This window comes from Zeugodacus cucurbitae, chromosome 4 (assembly GCF_028554725.1).
Source record: "Zeugodacus cucurbitae isolate PBARC_wt_2022May chromosome 4, idZeuCucr1.2, whole genome shotgun sequence".
Classification (NCBI taxonomy): Eukaryota; Metazoa; Arthropoda; class Insecta; order Diptera; family Tephritidae; genus Zeugodacus; species Zeugodacus cucurbitae.
The window spans coordinates 43,055,383-43,072,000 of NC_071669.1; the positions used below are offsets into that span (position 1 = coordinate 43,055,383).

The 16,618-nt window shown below is 36.8% G+C and overlaps 1 long non-coding RNA gene across 1 annotated transcript; it reads left to right on the forward strand.

The window, feature by feature from the left end:
* The first annotated feature begins 1,725 nt into the window (after positions 1–1,725).
* Positions 1,726–4,014, forward strand: LOC128921538 (uncharacterized). The gene is made up of 2 exons (XR_008470978.1): positions 1,726–2,983; positions 3,097–4,014. It is a non-coding gene; the product is annotated as an uncharacterized LOC128921538 (long non-coding RNA).
* Positions 4,015–16,618: the final 12,604 nt, after the last annotated feature.

Consider the following 16,618-nt stretch of genomic DNA (forward strand, 5'->3'; position numbering starts at 1 on the left):
GTCTGCTTGTACTTTCATATTAGCTTTGCGGAGTGTATCAAAAATTTTGTCAATATGCTCTGAATGAGATTTTTCATCTTTGCTAAATATTATTATGTCGTCTATATAGACATAACATATTTTTCCTATATATTGTCTCAAAATATCGTCTAATGTACGTTGGAATATGGATGGGGCGTTCTTCAGTCCAAAAGGTAATCTTGTGAACTCATACTTTCCGTTGTTCACTGAAAAGGCTGTTTTCTCCACGTCAGATTCCTTAAGAGGAATTTGATGGAAACCGCTTTTTAAGTCGATTACTGAAAATATTCGATTTTCTCCTAATTGTGATAGTACTTCATTTATCTCTGGTATTGGGTATCTGTCAGCAGTTGTAACTGTGTTTAGTTTCCTGTAATCAATAACTAATCTGAATTTTTTTTCGCCTGATGCATCGTCCTTTTTGGGTACAACCCATATTGGTGAATTGTATGGCGACCTAGATTTTCTGATAATACCGTCTTCTAATAGTTTATTTATTTGTTTTTCTACTTCTTGTTTTAAACTGGCAGGATATGGGTATGATTTTGAGTAGATAGGTGTATCTGAATTTGTTCTAATTTCCGCTACTACTTTAGTTGTGTACGGTAGTTTTTCATTAGGTTCTGAAAATAAGTTTCGGTGTTTTTGTACAAGTTGTTTAATTTCATTTTTTCCTGAAGTATTCATATGTTCGTCACGGATTTGGATGGAATGAACATCTTGGGCTCTATATTGATGGAGTTGAATTTTACGTTTGTTTGCTACGATCATGAAAGTTTCTTTAGTATGGATAATTGCTGATAGTTCCTTTAAACTATCATTTCCAAGAATTGCGTGAAAAGTTGTAAGAGTGGGTAACAAAAAAAATTTTAATTTGCATTCTTCAATATTAAAAAGATTTAGTGATGGGTAATGTGTATTTTTCCACCGATTGAATTTGCGTAAAAATGGTTATTGTTTTCTTTGGGATTTGGTACTTTGATTGAATATAGTTTTTATTGGAGCCTGTATCGACTAGGATTTTTAAAATTTCTCCACTCTTCGTTTTGCAGTTGAAATAAGGTAACGAAGAGCTGTTTAATCTAAAAAATGTACATCTGTCAGGTCTAGTGATTGTCGGTTTGTGTTGTATCGGAAAAGTCATAGTTGTATTCGTTGTTTTGGTAGTCATTGTTGTATTGATAATTTTGTTCGCTGTAAGGTTCAAAGTTTGAGTTTACATGAAAATTCCTTTGAACTTTTGGTTGCAGATCATTTTTGTTTGAAAAATTTGATGGTCGTTTGACAGTGAATTTGGGATTTGGTCTATTGGCGTAATTGATAGCATTTGTTCTTAAGCTAACGTCTACATCCATTGGTTGAGGTGGTTTTGGTGGTCTTGGAGGGAGATTATTTGGTGGTTGATTAAATGGATTTTGATTATGAAAACCATGTTGTTGGTTTACTGGATTTTGGGGATACCGTTGTTGACCATAAGGATTAAATATTTGATTTGGTTTTGGTATAAAAGCTAACTCGGGATGGAATTTGGTTTGAGGAGGTTGTCGATTAGGATTTGGAAAAAAATTCTGTTGTTGGAATTGTTGTCTAGGAAATTGATTGTTAGCGTGATTTGGTGAAGAGCTTCTGGTAGGCTTTTTGGTTCTCTGATGCCGAGAAGCCTAGGAAGGTCACCCGAAAGTCCTCTGACAAACGTGTTGAATAATAGGGTGCATAGCCTCTCACTAGTTTTGGACGCACTCTGTTAATATCCATATATGTACATATGTCCGAAAAACAATGAAAGACGTATATTGTGCTAATACAATTTATAATATTTGTCTTTATTCGATTTTATATGGTTTAGCTAATTTTATATTTTAAATGTTAGTTTTATACAAAGGTTGTCGATTTAATCAACTGCTTGCTGCGGATGGATGGTGAAAAACGAATGAAGATACGTGAATCGGAACGCAGGTCGAAAAAGAAGAAATCGCGGGTATCATTGACGATCCTTTCTATTCCTTTTTGTGTGGTGTACGGTGTTGTTATGTGTGTGGGTGTGTTGATGTGACAGTTTTCTTCTGTTCTGTGGTGAGTGTGGTGAATGTTATGTATCAGTGGTGTGGATTTGGATAAATGTTGTGTGCCAGTGTGGTATGTTGATGCTTAGTGAGTGTGGATGAATGTTACAGTTGGGGGTTGAGCCAGACTCATTTAAACATCCCGGCCCCCCTAGGCGAATGTTTTAGCCTAGCAGTCGCTGTAGTTGTTATAGCGTACCTACAAGGCTACTAAGGCTTGTGTTGCGCCAAGACTGTGATCCGAATTGGTCGTCAAGTTGATCGACAATATATGGTAATTTTTGTGTTAGTTTGAATGGATTATTCGTTACGGACTTATTCGACTGTCCTTGTGTATGCACTAATGTATGTTGTTGCGCGTATGAGAGCTCGTGATAGAGATCAATGGCTTTTTTACATTGCATTATTACTTTTGGATTACTTATTATGGACTTATTCGACTGTCCTTGTGTATGCACTAATGTATGTTGTTGCGCGTATGAGAGCTCGTGATAGAGATCAATGGCTTTTTTACATATGTGTGCATGTATGTGCATATATTTAAGAAAATATAATATGGTTTGTGCAATCCGGCTTGTTTTTCATTAAACATGTTTAAAAATGTTTGTAGGGTGTTGAGGAATAGACAGATTATATGTAGTATAAATGTTAGTATGTTTGCGCGATAAGAAGAGCGTGAAAACGGAATAGGTAATATGCGGTTATTTTATCCACTGCACCTTTTCATTACTTATTGGTTACTATGCAGCTTACTGCTTTCAGAAGCTGAAGGCGTATCGCCGGAACATATTGCAAGTGTCCATGTGCATATTTATATACTTGAATATGTTTTTTATATGTGTTATGTATATTTATATACAAATGTAAGCGCATTGGCAATTTGTGGTGTATATATGTATGTAAGTTTGTATATATTTTGTAAGTCGTGTATCTCTTTTTTATATCGGTATTTTGATTTTTACCGTCAATTATAATCATAAATTATAGCCGTTTAAATGGTTTTTGGTTACAGATGTTATTTTATCTAAGCCGAATTTTTGCATATAAATAAATAAAATCTGGAATCGATACAACTCAATTTATACCGCTTAAAGAGGTATGGGAATGTGTATAGATTGTGAGTTTATATTGCGTTTTCCGATCCAATTTATTTGCTCCTATTCTACAGGCTGCCAGCTGTTCTGTTGCTCGCTGTGCTTTGTTTCTGTTATAATGCAGCTGGAGGTGTGTATATTGTTGTTGTTATTTTCGAGCCCGTTTTTGTTACATTCACATTATGTTGATTATGTTATGTTAATGTTTAGTGCTTAGTTTACCGCCCGTTTGTTTTTGTATTTATGTTTGTTTTTTATTTATTTTTCTTCTGGACGAGTGATACTTATATTGCATACTTGTTTTGCACTGTTTCTTTCTTTTTGTTATAAGTTTGTATACTTATATGATTGTGTATATTTATACTCTCGCAACAAAAGTTGTTGTTTTATTTAAATATTTTGCGCAGTTGTATATTTTATTATTGTGTTAGTCACTGCACATTTATTTTATAAGAATATATATTCCGTTCACTGCAATTATTTTTTACTTTTCTTTTTGTATTTCCGAATTTTTGTCACCGCATTTTATGATTTTAATGTGTATGTATTTTATTTGATTTTTTGGTAGTATCACCAATAGTGCCTTTCAGTAAGGCTCGAAGGACCATGAATAATAGGGTGCATAGCCTCTCACTAGTTTTGGACGCACTCTGTTAATATCCATATATGTACATATGTCCGAAAAACAATGAAAGACGTATATTGTGCTAATACAATTTATAATATTTGTCTTTATTCGATTTTATATGGTTTAGCTAATTTTATATTTTAAATGTTAGTTTTATACAAAGGTTGTCGATTTAATCAACTGCTTGCTGCGGATGGATGGTGAAAAACGAATGAAGATACGTGAATCGGAACGCAGGTCGAAAAAGAAGAAATCGCGGGTATCATTGACGATCCTTTCTATTCCTTTTTGTGTGGTGTACGGTGTTGTTATGTGTGTGGGTGTGTTGATGTGACAGTTTTCTTCTGTTCTGTGGTGAGTGTGGTGAATGTTATGTATCAGTGGTGTGGATTTGGATAAATGTTGTGTGCCAGTGTGGTATGTTGATGCTTAGTGAGTGTGGATGAATGTTACAGTTGGGGGTTGAGCCAGACTCATTTAAACACGTGTCAAGGGCTTTAGCACGGTAGTTTTCCGTAAGAAGATGTATTGCTTCCTCTCCTACTTCCATACAACCAATTTTGTTGAGGATTAATGATAGGTGCGAATATACTTTTTGGTAAAATTCATTAATCGTTAGTCTTCCCTGTATGAGACAAGTCATTTGATACTCTAAAGTACCAATGTCTCTTTTGTCTGCATAATGGGTAGTTAGACAACGAGATATTCCCGTCCAATCTAAAGGCGTGTTATACGACTCTAGTGCTATATCTGCTTTCCCTATAATTTTGTTTCTAATTACATTTAGAATACCGAAATAGCGTGGAATGCCTTTTGAGGGTTCGTATATCCTCAAAATCCGCTCGACACTCTTTTTCCAGGAGGTAAACTCCGAAGCGTTTCCTGAAAATTCTCGTAGTGATCGCACTACGTCGGGAATTTTGTCCATTTCGTTCATGTTGTCTCTGTATCTTTCGTCTATAGTTTGATCCCTAATGTTTTGGTTCGTACCATTATTCAAAATACTTTGTATTATGCTTTGTCCGTCCGTCTGTAACATCTGAGTTACAGCGTTTTTAACTAAATGTGCCAATTCTGGCGAAATTTGGGTGCCAGAACCGGAAGGTCCTGTTGGTGCAACGGGAGTTGTATTCCCTAGCACTGGTGGTCTTATTAAATTATTTGGGTTAGACATTTTTGGAGAGGTCCTTATATTATTGTGTTATTTATTTTGTTTTAATTAAAATGTATGTTATCCTGTCTAGGAATGGGTTATTTATACTCTAGAGGGTCCGGTCAACTCCTGAGTTGGCTACGGAATCGCAGAGATAATTAATGTTATTTGTTAAAAATATTTTTTTATAGGCTGTACAAGCCTTATTTTATTTGATTTGTTTATATTATGAACGATTTTGTATATTGTTAAATTTGCTTAATACAGATTTAACTTTTACTAATTTTCGTGAGAGGAAGAGAAAAATATGTTTCCTCCTTGTATAACAATTCACTTGATTCTTTTAAAAACTTTCACAATTTTAAAACAATTTTTGTTTTGAAGGATATTAAATGGAAATACATTTATGTACATATATTCACTCTTTTAAACTTTTGAATTCTTCTAATTTATTTTGGTTTCTACAAATTTTCACAATCTTAACCTATTTCTTACATTATGATCAGCTTCATGGCGGCTGGCAATGATGATTTGGTCCTTTTTTCCTTCTGGATACTACTGGATCACCGTCTTGCTGATCATACTATGCTATGTTGATATGTAAATACAGTGTCAACTATATTTACTCTGTTTTACAGTTACTTATTTTGCAGCAACGCACCAATTTGCTTGAATTGCTTTTCTTATTGTCTTTGTACTTTTTTCTAACAAAACACATCTATCTTCTTCTTCTATATAAATAAAAATGGATCTTCGAAATGTATGTACGCCCATAACTTTCGAACGATTGCACCAAATCCGATGATTCTTGGTTTTATGAATTCTTTATTGTTAGGACAAGGTTTGTATGTTGGAAAATATAAAAAATTAAATAGTGAAGTATTAAAAAACGCATTTAAGAAAAATTAATTAAAAAAAATTAATCGCAAAATGTGTTGCTAAGCGCATATCTCGAGAACAGCTGAACCGATTTCGCTAATTCTTTTTTTGCAATATTCCTTGAAGTATAAGGTCCTCAAAAAGTCTAAAATCCACACTTTTTTAAATTCTCATACAAACAGTTTCTAATCTATAGATATAAAAATGAATTGCTGTTCGTTAGTCTCGCAAAAAGTCGAGAACGGCCAAACCGATCTGGCTAATTGAAGTCTTGAAATATTCGGGGAAGGGCAGGAAAGGTTTAGAAATTAAGTAAATATAAAAAAATTGCGAGGAAGATAATAAAAAGAGCATTTTATTTGAATTGACAACAAAAATATGAAAAAAGAAAACAAAAAATAATAACATTTTGAAGGTTGTCATTGTTGCTTTGTTGAAATATTTTTGTCAGTGTTTAACTGTATAAGGTTGTGTCGATAGCCCTAAACAATTTGTAACAAATAAGGAAAGGCTAAGTGCAACCGAATATTAATTTTTTTAAGAAAACACACAATTTGACCCATATATTCGGCATAAAGTCCAATATAAAATCATCATATATAGTATATGAGGGCTGATGTAATTCCTGAACCAATTTCTCTCATTTTCACCACTAATGTTAACGAGAATAGGGGCAACTTGGCAACTGTTAGTAGGCAAACCAACGTCACATTCGGCCTTGAAATTATTCCTAAATTGCAAATCGAAGAAACACCAGTCTGCAAAATCGTCAAAAGTAGCGCTATAGCGAAGATTTTCCAGATATTCGTGAAGTCGCTGGAGGCACTGCGAAGGACTTCAAAAGATTTACGCGACAACCAAAACTTTTTTGGTGGAGCCATGATTCTGTTGGCAGATGATTTACGCCAGACTCTTCCAATTATTCCTGGATAATCGCATGATTAAAATCATCTACTTTATGGCGACACATAAAGATTCGCCAATAAACAACTAACATACCACTAATTTTGCAACAATATCAAATTGCGATTGTAGAAGCAGTTGGAAATGGTAGGGTCCCAGTTGACACCTCAATGGATTAATAACATTTCCAACATATTTCTGTCACTTCATTGACTCAAAGAAGAAGCTTATTCATCGTGTTTTTCCTGACATGAAACCACAATATGATAACCATAAATGACTGCTTGAATGACCTATATTGGTGGTAAAAAAACAAGAATCTCTTCGATCTTAATGCGACAATTTAGAATTTCAGGAGAGTTGACACAGCTACAAACCAGGATGACGTATTCAATTATCTCACAGACTATTTAAAATTGCTGGATTATCCCCACTCACTTACAATTAAAAGTAGTGTGAGTTGTTATCATGCTGCTTAACATAAATCAACCTCGACTTTGAAGAAGGTATAACGTTTTCGTCTTTATGCGTAAGAATTTTTCCTCTGCATTGAAAAATTTACAAATTTAATGTATACCTTAGCTACAAAAATGGAAAATTAAACCCGTTTTCCGTTGTCACGACATAGCATGAAACGGCTTGACCGATTTGGCTGATTCTTTTTTGTGTGTATTCCAGGGGGTTTGAGGATGTTTCTTACGGAGAGAAAAAAATGCCTGAAAATACCTAAAATTCACACCTTTCTAATCTCGCATACAAACAATTTGTAATAAGTATTTATTTTTTATTATAGATTCCAGTTCAAATTGAATAGGTACGCATACATAAGATAGGTCAGCTATACAAAATAAAGTAGTGCACCAAATTTACGCTAAGGCGGTACGAAGTTCGCCGGATCTGCTAGTAATATATATAATATTAAGAACCAATGAAGATAGCGTAATAAAACTTTATACAAATACTATATATGATCTGTGACCATGACTTTTCAAGGCCACTGATATCGAACATGAAGAACTCAGTGCCTAAGGGTAAATTTTCACCGAAAATATCGGTATATCCCTCAGGTAATTTAATGTAACCTCAGTCCCCATATACTATTTATGATGATTTTCGTTTTCTATTGAAATTTATGCCGAATATATGGGTCGAATTGTGTTATCTTTATAAAATTACTTCAATAAATTTGCGAGATTGTAAAATATTCGGTTACACCCGAACTTAGCCTTTCATTACTTGTTTCTACTACCTTCTTGGGTTCTTAATTTATGTAATGAAAAGTAAACGAAGTTTATATAATTTCAAATTTCCAATGATTGAAATTGGTCGAGTGGGTAGCCTCGGATCCATTTTCCATTTATAATTATTTTGCAAAAGTGTATAATTTTTTTGTTGAGAAAAGTACTTTAAATTACTAAAATGAATTTCAGAGGCGATATATTGTCTCACCCGCTTTGCATACATTTACAGTCAAACACCATTTATTTCATTATTCAATTAAAATTATTTTATTTTTTTCTGATTTTATCCATCTCATTGCCATACTGGAAGCATTTACATTTAAATATGGAATGATTAAACACTAAACTAGGTGCATTTATCTTAAACAATATTTTACCTTTTGGTACATTTGTACAACTTGTGTTCTGATTAGATATTCAATATATCTGTACACGAGATATGCGCAGCTGTGATAATTGCAGTACTTTTAAGTAATAACTTACGGTAACGGGAGATATTTTTCTTATTATCATCATTAATTACTGAAGCAATGCAAATGTATATGTATCAATGCAGCACCAACATATTTGAATTCATAGTACTTGTTTTTGCTTTTACACAAGACAAGCCCAAACTTATGTTTGAAATTTTTTAAACCAATACACAAATAAAAGCATATGGCTTAATTGTTAAACTTTTACACATAACCCATAACCCAGTCAGCACTTGGAAGAATGTTTTGTGGGTCATAGTTGGAGATTTCTTATAATTCTTGAAATTATTTAATTTATTGACACTTTCAACGCACGATATTAGATACATATTATTATTATTAGTATTATATTATAAATTCAAGTATTAAATAATGTTTTTTAGTTAATATTAAAAGTAACTAATGCGACCTTTTTCAAACATTCATGCGATAAATTTTCTTGCTTTACAAGATTAAAGAAGACAATAAGTGAACTCTTAATAAAAGTTCGTTACTTTGGAATTATTAGTTCACCAAAAACCCTTAATTTCTAGTGTATTAGCTTGAAAAGGCTGACTGGGAAGCCAATAAATCTGTGAGCACATATGTCTATATGTAAGTACAAAAGGCGAAACGCACATATTCGCTTATATTTTCAGAAAGATAAACTAGAATAATTAACTAGGCCTATTAGGACTACGGATGCATTGGGTTACCACTAATCTGCAACACATTTTTACTGATTAACATTCGCACGATTTTGTTTTAGGTGTTCTGCAATTCGTTCGATTTCATTTGATTTATAATTGAAATTCGAAACAGCTGATTTCTTTGTAACAATTTGACAATACAAATAAAAAAGAATTCGTTGGCTTAAAATGTGAAATTTCGTAGTTTTATATTAAATAAACAATGTTTTTGAACGATATTATCAAGGTGGAATCTAAAGGACCATTCTAGTCCCCTGTCTGCATCTGATTCCACGTCAGTTTTGCTAAAACCTTTTTTACTTATCGACTTGAGATGGTTTATTTATTTATACTCTCGCTAAGAGAGTGTTATAGTTTTGTCTACATAACGGTTGTTTGTAAGTCCTAAAACTAAACGAGTTAGATATAAGGTTATATATACCAAAGTGATCAGGATGACGAGTAAAGTTCAAATCCGGATGTCTGTCTGTCCGTCCGTGCAAGCTGTAACTTGAGTAAACATTGAGATATCTTAATGAAACTTGGAACACGTGTTCCTTGGCACCAAAAGTTCGAAGATGGGCGGAATCGGACCACTGCCACGCCCACAAAATGGCGATAACCGAAAACGCATAAAGAGCTATAACTAAGCCATAAAAAAAGCTATGAAAGTAAAATTTGGTACAAATGATTGGTCTAGGAAGGGGCATACTTGGATGTAATTTTTTTGGGAAAAAACTAAGTTTTTTGAACATATCTCGTAAACTACTAAAGCTATATTAACGAAATTTTCAGGAGTCGCTGTTTTCAGGCATTTCCTTATATAGTCCATTAATGAAGGAAATCGGATTATAAACACGCCCTATTTTTTCAGCATCAGATGTCACACGATAGCGAGTCCCCTTGTCTGAAACCTCGTTTGGTATCGACCGGCTCGGAGAGGTCCTTTCCGATCCTGACGGAGCTTTTGGTGTTGCTCAACGTCAGCTTACACAGCCGTATTAGTTTATTGCTCTGACTAGAAGCACAGTATCAACAATTTTATTCCCAATGATTAATATTTTGTGTCATAAGGTTATTAAGCTAGAAATGTCAGAAGTTGATTCCAGAAAAGCAAAACTTTCTTCGTGGAAAAATTTGAAATACAATTTGATAGAGTGCATTGAGTAACTCATGCAGATCAGGTAAAACCCTTTGTGATCGAACATCCTTGTTTTCATCGATTTATTGTGTTTCTAAATTTCTTCATGAGTTTTGGATATATGCCGTAGGGTAACCACGGTTTCCCTAGTTGTCTGTGGACGTTATTTCTTCGATTCACTAACTTTCTTCAAAACTTCGAAAATCTGGAATATCCTCAACTATTTGTTAATATATGCTTATTGATATATAATACTACATATTATTTTTATATTTTTATTAAATACGAACGTTGTAATAAATGTTACTTGAACAAACCGTTGATTTTAATATGAAGTGTGAAAATTCCAATTTTCAGCACAGGGCGACAAAATGATTTGTTAATGTTCGAAAAAAGAAAAACGGAACAATTTACAGAACTTGCCTGATAGTCTTTGTCTACTACCAAGCCACATTTATGTAAGTAGAGAATTATTCATAAGTCAGAAATTAGTATTATGAAATAAGTATTATCAGGTTAAAAATAATAAAACAACCATAAGCTATATATTTACCACAGAATTTTTTTGTAATTCTCAAAAAAAAAAATCAATAGCTTAATTCTGAGTATGAAGTTTTGTTTATTAATGTTTTATTTCTGTTTGCCGCACAAAAACTCGACGACAACACTTTGCTCATAGTAGCGTTAGTATAAGTCCACTATGCAAATCCAGTTGCTTCATAGAAAATTGGTATATGTGCAAAATGATCTATTTGTTTTTTGGCTGTCGCGGTGTCAACATCTCGACTATTGGAATAATAACAAGTAAGGTAAGGCTAAGTTCGGGTGCAACCGAACATTTTATACTCTCGCAATTTATGGATGTAATTTTATAAAGATAACACAATTCGACCTATACATTCTGATTAAAGTTCAATAGAATAACTAAAATCATCATAAATAATATATGGGGACTGAGGTAATTCCTGAACCGTTTTCACCACCAAGATATAATATATCGAAGACTATACGCCCACTTAATTTTATATTATCTGTAATTAGGTATATGGGATCTGGGGGAAGTTATGACTCGATTTTAACCACTTTTGGTACATAGACAAAATGTGAAAAAATTCATAGGGAATGAATTACATTAAAATATCTGAGAGATTTACCTATATTTTCGGTGAAAAATTATTCTTAGGCATCGAGTTCTTCATGTTCGATATCAGGGGCCTTGAAAAGTCATGGTCCGATTTTGACAATTTCTCCACAAGTGATGTTACAGGAGGATGGAGTCATATGTAGAAGTTCACGTAAGTGAGGAAAGTTTCTGACTGCCATTCACTTGGGAGTGGCCAGGAACGATTCTTTTACATGTGGCTCAAGCAGCTCACAACTTCCGGTCTTAGACCAAGTATCCTCTGGGTAGCCAACAAACATCCGTCTGGAAGCGAGCTAAAGTGAGAAGGCGAATCCCGCTTATGCGGTTGTGCGTAGGGCTTGGGACCCACCACATAAAAACGAATAACCAGTGAATAAGAAACACAGGCCTCGGATGAGAAACCCCCCTTTTGATGACGACCACGGCAAACGTATAAAGGACTATGATTTAAGGGCATGCACCTGGAATGTCCGGACCCTTAATTGGGAAGGTGCCTCTGCTCAGCTGGTTGATGTCCTCGTAAGAGTAAAGGCTGACATCACCGCAATCCAAGTAATGCGATGGACGGGTCAAGGACGGAAGAAGGTGGGTCCTTGTGACATCTACTACAGCGGCCATATAAAGGAGCGCAAATTCGGTGTGGGATTCGTGGTGGGAGAGAGACTCCGTCGTCGAGTCCTGGCATTCACTCCGGTGGATGAACGTCTAGCCACAATCCGCATCAAAGCGAGGTTCTTCAACATATCGCTGATTTGCGCCCACGCCCCGACGGAAGAGAAGGACGAAGTGATCAAAGATACCTTCTATGAGCGCCTAGAACGTACCTATGAGCGCTGCCCCCGCCACGATGTCAAAATCGTGCTTGGCGATTTCAACGCTAGGGTGGGTAAAGAAGGTGTCTTTGGCACAACAGTCGGAAAATTCAGCCTCCATGACGAAAAATCACCAAACGGTCTGAGGCTGATCGACTTCGCCGGGGCCCGAAATATGGTCATCTGTAGTACTAGATTCCAGCATAAGAAAATCCATCGAGCTACTTGGCTGTCCCCGGATCGAATCACTCGCAACCAGATCGATCATGTTGTGATAGATGGACGACATGTCTCCAGTGTTTTTGATGTGCGTACGCTTCGTGGTCCCAACATCGACTCGGACCACTATCTTGTAGCAGTTAAGATACGCACCCGCCTCTGTGTAGAAAAGCGCACACGTCAACAAACACAAGGAAGGTTCGACATCGAGAAGCTGCAATCAGAACCGACAGCCGAACGATTTTTTACTCGACTTGCACTCCTGCTCTCTGAGAGCACTCATCAGCATCTCGGTATAAGGGAGCTGTGGGACGGCATATCAAACTCCTTACGTACAGCTGCAACCGAAACCATTGGCTTTCGGAAAAGCCAAAAAAACAGCTGGTATGATGAGGATTGTCGGCTCGCAGTGGAGAGAAAACAGACTGCCTACCTCGCAATGTTGCGATCGACCGCAACACGAGCGGGATGGGAAAGATACCGAGAGCTGAAGAGGGAAGCGAGACGCATTTGCAGAAAAAGAAAGAAAGAGGCAGAAATGCGTGAGTATGAAGCGCTTGACAAGCTGGCCGACAGGGGTAATGCTCGAAAATTTTACGAAAAGATCCGGCGACTACCTGAAGGTTTCAAGACCGGAGCACACTCCTGTAGGACCCCCAGCGGTGATCTAGTGGTTGATGACCAGAGTATACTGTGTTTGTGGAGGGAACACTTCTCCAGCCTGCTGAATGGCAGTGAAAGTACAACACCAGGAGATGGCGAACCCGATTCCCCAATCGACGACGATGGAACAGATGTTCCATTGCCCGACCGTGAAGAAATTAGAATAGCAATTACCCGCTTGAAGAACAACAAGGCGGCGGGGGCCGATGGATTGCCGGCCGAGCTATTCAAATACGGCGGCGAAGAGCTGATAAGGTGCATGCATCAGCTTCTTTGCGAAATATGGTCGGAAGAAAGAATGCCCGACGATTGGAATCTCAGTGTACTCTGCCCAATCCACAAAAAGGGAGACCCCACAATCTGCGCCAACTATCGTGGCATAAGCCTCCTTAACATCGCTTATAAGGTTTTGTCGAGCGTATTGTGTGAAAGACTAAAGCCCACCGTCAACGAACTGATTGGACCTTATCAGTGTGGCTTTAGACCTGGAAAATCAACAACTGACCAGATATTCACCATGCGCCAAATCTTGGAGAAGACCCGTGAAAAAAGGATCGACACACACCATCTATTTGTCGACTTCAAAGCTGCTTTCGGCAGCACGAAAAGGAGCTGCCTTTATGCCGCGATGTCTGAATTTGGTATCCCCGCAAAACTAATACGGCTGTGTAAGTTGACGTTGAGCAACACCAAAAGCTCCGTCAGGATCGGGAAGGACCTCTCCGAGCCGTTCGATACCAAACGAGGTTTCAGACAAGGTGACTCGCTATCGTGCGACTTCTTTAACTTGATGCTGGAGAAAATTATAAGAGCTGCAGAGCTAAATAGAGAAGGTACAATCTTCTACAAGAGTGTACAGCTACTGGCGTACGCCGATGATATCGATATCATTGGAAACAACACCCGCGCCGTTAGTTCTGCTTTTTCCCGCCTGGATAAGGAAGCGAAGCAAATGGGTCTGGTGGTGAACGAGGACAAGATGAAATATCTCCTGTCATCAAACAAACAGTCAGCGCATTCGCGTCTTGGCTCCCACGTCACTGTTGTCAGTCATAACTTTGAAGTTGTAGATAATTTCGTATACCTAGGAACCAACATAACACCGATAATAATGTCAGCCTTGAAATCCAGCGCAGAATAACTCTTGCCAACAGGTGCTACTTTGGACTGAGTAAGCAATTGAAAAGTAAAGTCCTCTCTCGACGAACAAAAACTAAACTCTACAAGTCCCTCATCATTCCCGTCCTACTTTATGGTGCAGAAGCGTGGACGGTGTCAACATCCGATGAGACGGCACTAGGAGTTTTTGGAGAGAAAGGTTTTGCGGAAGATTTACGGTCCCTCAAACATTGGCAACGGCGAATACCGCAGAAGATGGAATGATGAGCTGTATGTGTTGTTCGACGACATAGACATAGTCCAGCGAATAAAAAGACAGCGGCTACGCTGGCTGGGTCATGTTGTTCGAATGGATGAAAGTGCCCCAGCTCTGAAAGTTTTCGATGCAGTACCCGCTGGTGGAAGCCGAGGAAGAGGGAGACCTCCACTCCGGTGGAAGGACCAGGTGGAGAAGGACCTGTCTTCACTTGGTATTACCAATTGGCGCCAAACCGCCAAAAGGAGAGATGCGTGGCGCACTGTTGTGGACTCGGCTATAACCGCGTAAGCGGTTTCTACGCCAGTTAAGAAGAAGAAGATGTCACAGCTCAAATACATTTATTCCGATATCTTCATTGGTTCTTAATGTATATTATAAAGTGAACGAATCCGAAGAATTCAAAATTGAGTTATATGGGAAGTAGACGTAGTTGTGAACCGATTTCGCCCATATTCCACCCGTGTCATCAGGGTGTCAAGAAAGTGTTATATACCGAATTTCATTGAAATCGATCGAGTAGTGTTTGAGATATGGTTTTTGACCCATAGGTGGGCGACGCCACTCCCATTTTCCATTTTGTGGAAAAATCTGAGTGCAGCTTCCTCTGCCATTTTTTATGTGAAATTTAGTGTTTCTGACGTTTTTCGTTATTGAGTTAACTCACTTCTAGTAGTTTTCAACCTAACCTTTGTATGGGAGGTGGGCGTGGTTATCATCCGATTTCTTTCATTTTTGGACTGTATAAGGAAATGGCTAAAAGAAACGACTGCAGAAAGTTTGGTTTATATAGTTGTTTTGGTTTACAAGATATATGTATACATAAAACCTATTTGGGGGCGGGGTCACGCCCACTTAAAAAAAAATACATCTAAATGTATCCCTCCCTAATGCGATCCTATGTTCAAAATATTCATATCTTTATTTATGGCTTAGTTATGACACTGTATAGGTTTTCGATTTCCGCCATTTTGTGTGCGTGGCAGTGGACCGATTTTGCCCATTTTCGAAAGCAACCTCCTCAGGGTGCCAAGGAATATGTGTTCCAAGTTTCATTAAGATATCTTAATTTTTACTCAAGTTATCGCTTGCACGGACAGACGGAAAGACGGACGGACAGACATCCGGATATCAAATCCACTCGTCATACTGATCATTTATATATATAACCCCATATCTAACTCTTTTATTTCTGGGTGACACAAACAACCGTTATGTGAACAAACCTATAATACTCTGTGTAACATATTGCGAGAGTATAAAAACAACTAACGACAAGTAAGGAAAGGCTAAGTTCGGGTGTAGCCGAACATTTTATACTCTCGCAATTTATTGAAGAAATTTTATTAAAATAACGCACAAATTTACCCATAAATTCGGCATAAAGTTTAATAGAATAACGAAAATCGTCCTATATAGTGTATGAGGGCTGAGGTAATTCCTGAACCGATTTCATTCAATTTCACCAGAAGGGGACACTAAATCCAATACTATACGCTCACTTAATTTTGCTAAGATATATCACATATTAACCAATACATATATGCGTAATAAAGCCCAACGAATTTTTGAAAAACCTTTAATTAGGTATATGGGAGCTAGGGGATGATATTTTTGCAAAACCTATAATTATGTATATGGGAGCTAGGAGATGTTGTGACCAGATTTTAATAATTTTTGGAAAAGCCACACTATTGGAAGAAAACAATTTCCTCTGAATTACATTAAATTAGTTGAGAGATTTACCCATATTTTCGGTTAAAATTTAACCTTAGGCACTGAGTTCAACATGTTCGATATCTGGGGCCTTGAAAAGTTATAGTCCGTTTTCGACAATTTTTTCACAAGTGATGCCACAGATCATATACTGTATTTGTGTAAAGATTTATTTCGCTATCATCATTGGTTCCTAATGTATGTATTATAAAGTGAAGGATTCAGACGGAATTCAAAATTGAGTTATAAGGAAAGTAGCCGTGGTTGTGAACCGATTTCATCCAGTTTCCACACATGTCATCAGGGTGTGAATAAAATATTATATACCGAATTTCATTGAAATCTGTTGAGTAGTTCCTGAGATATGGTTTTTGACCCATAAGTGGGCGATGCCACTCCCATTTCCCATTTTGTAAAAAGAGTGT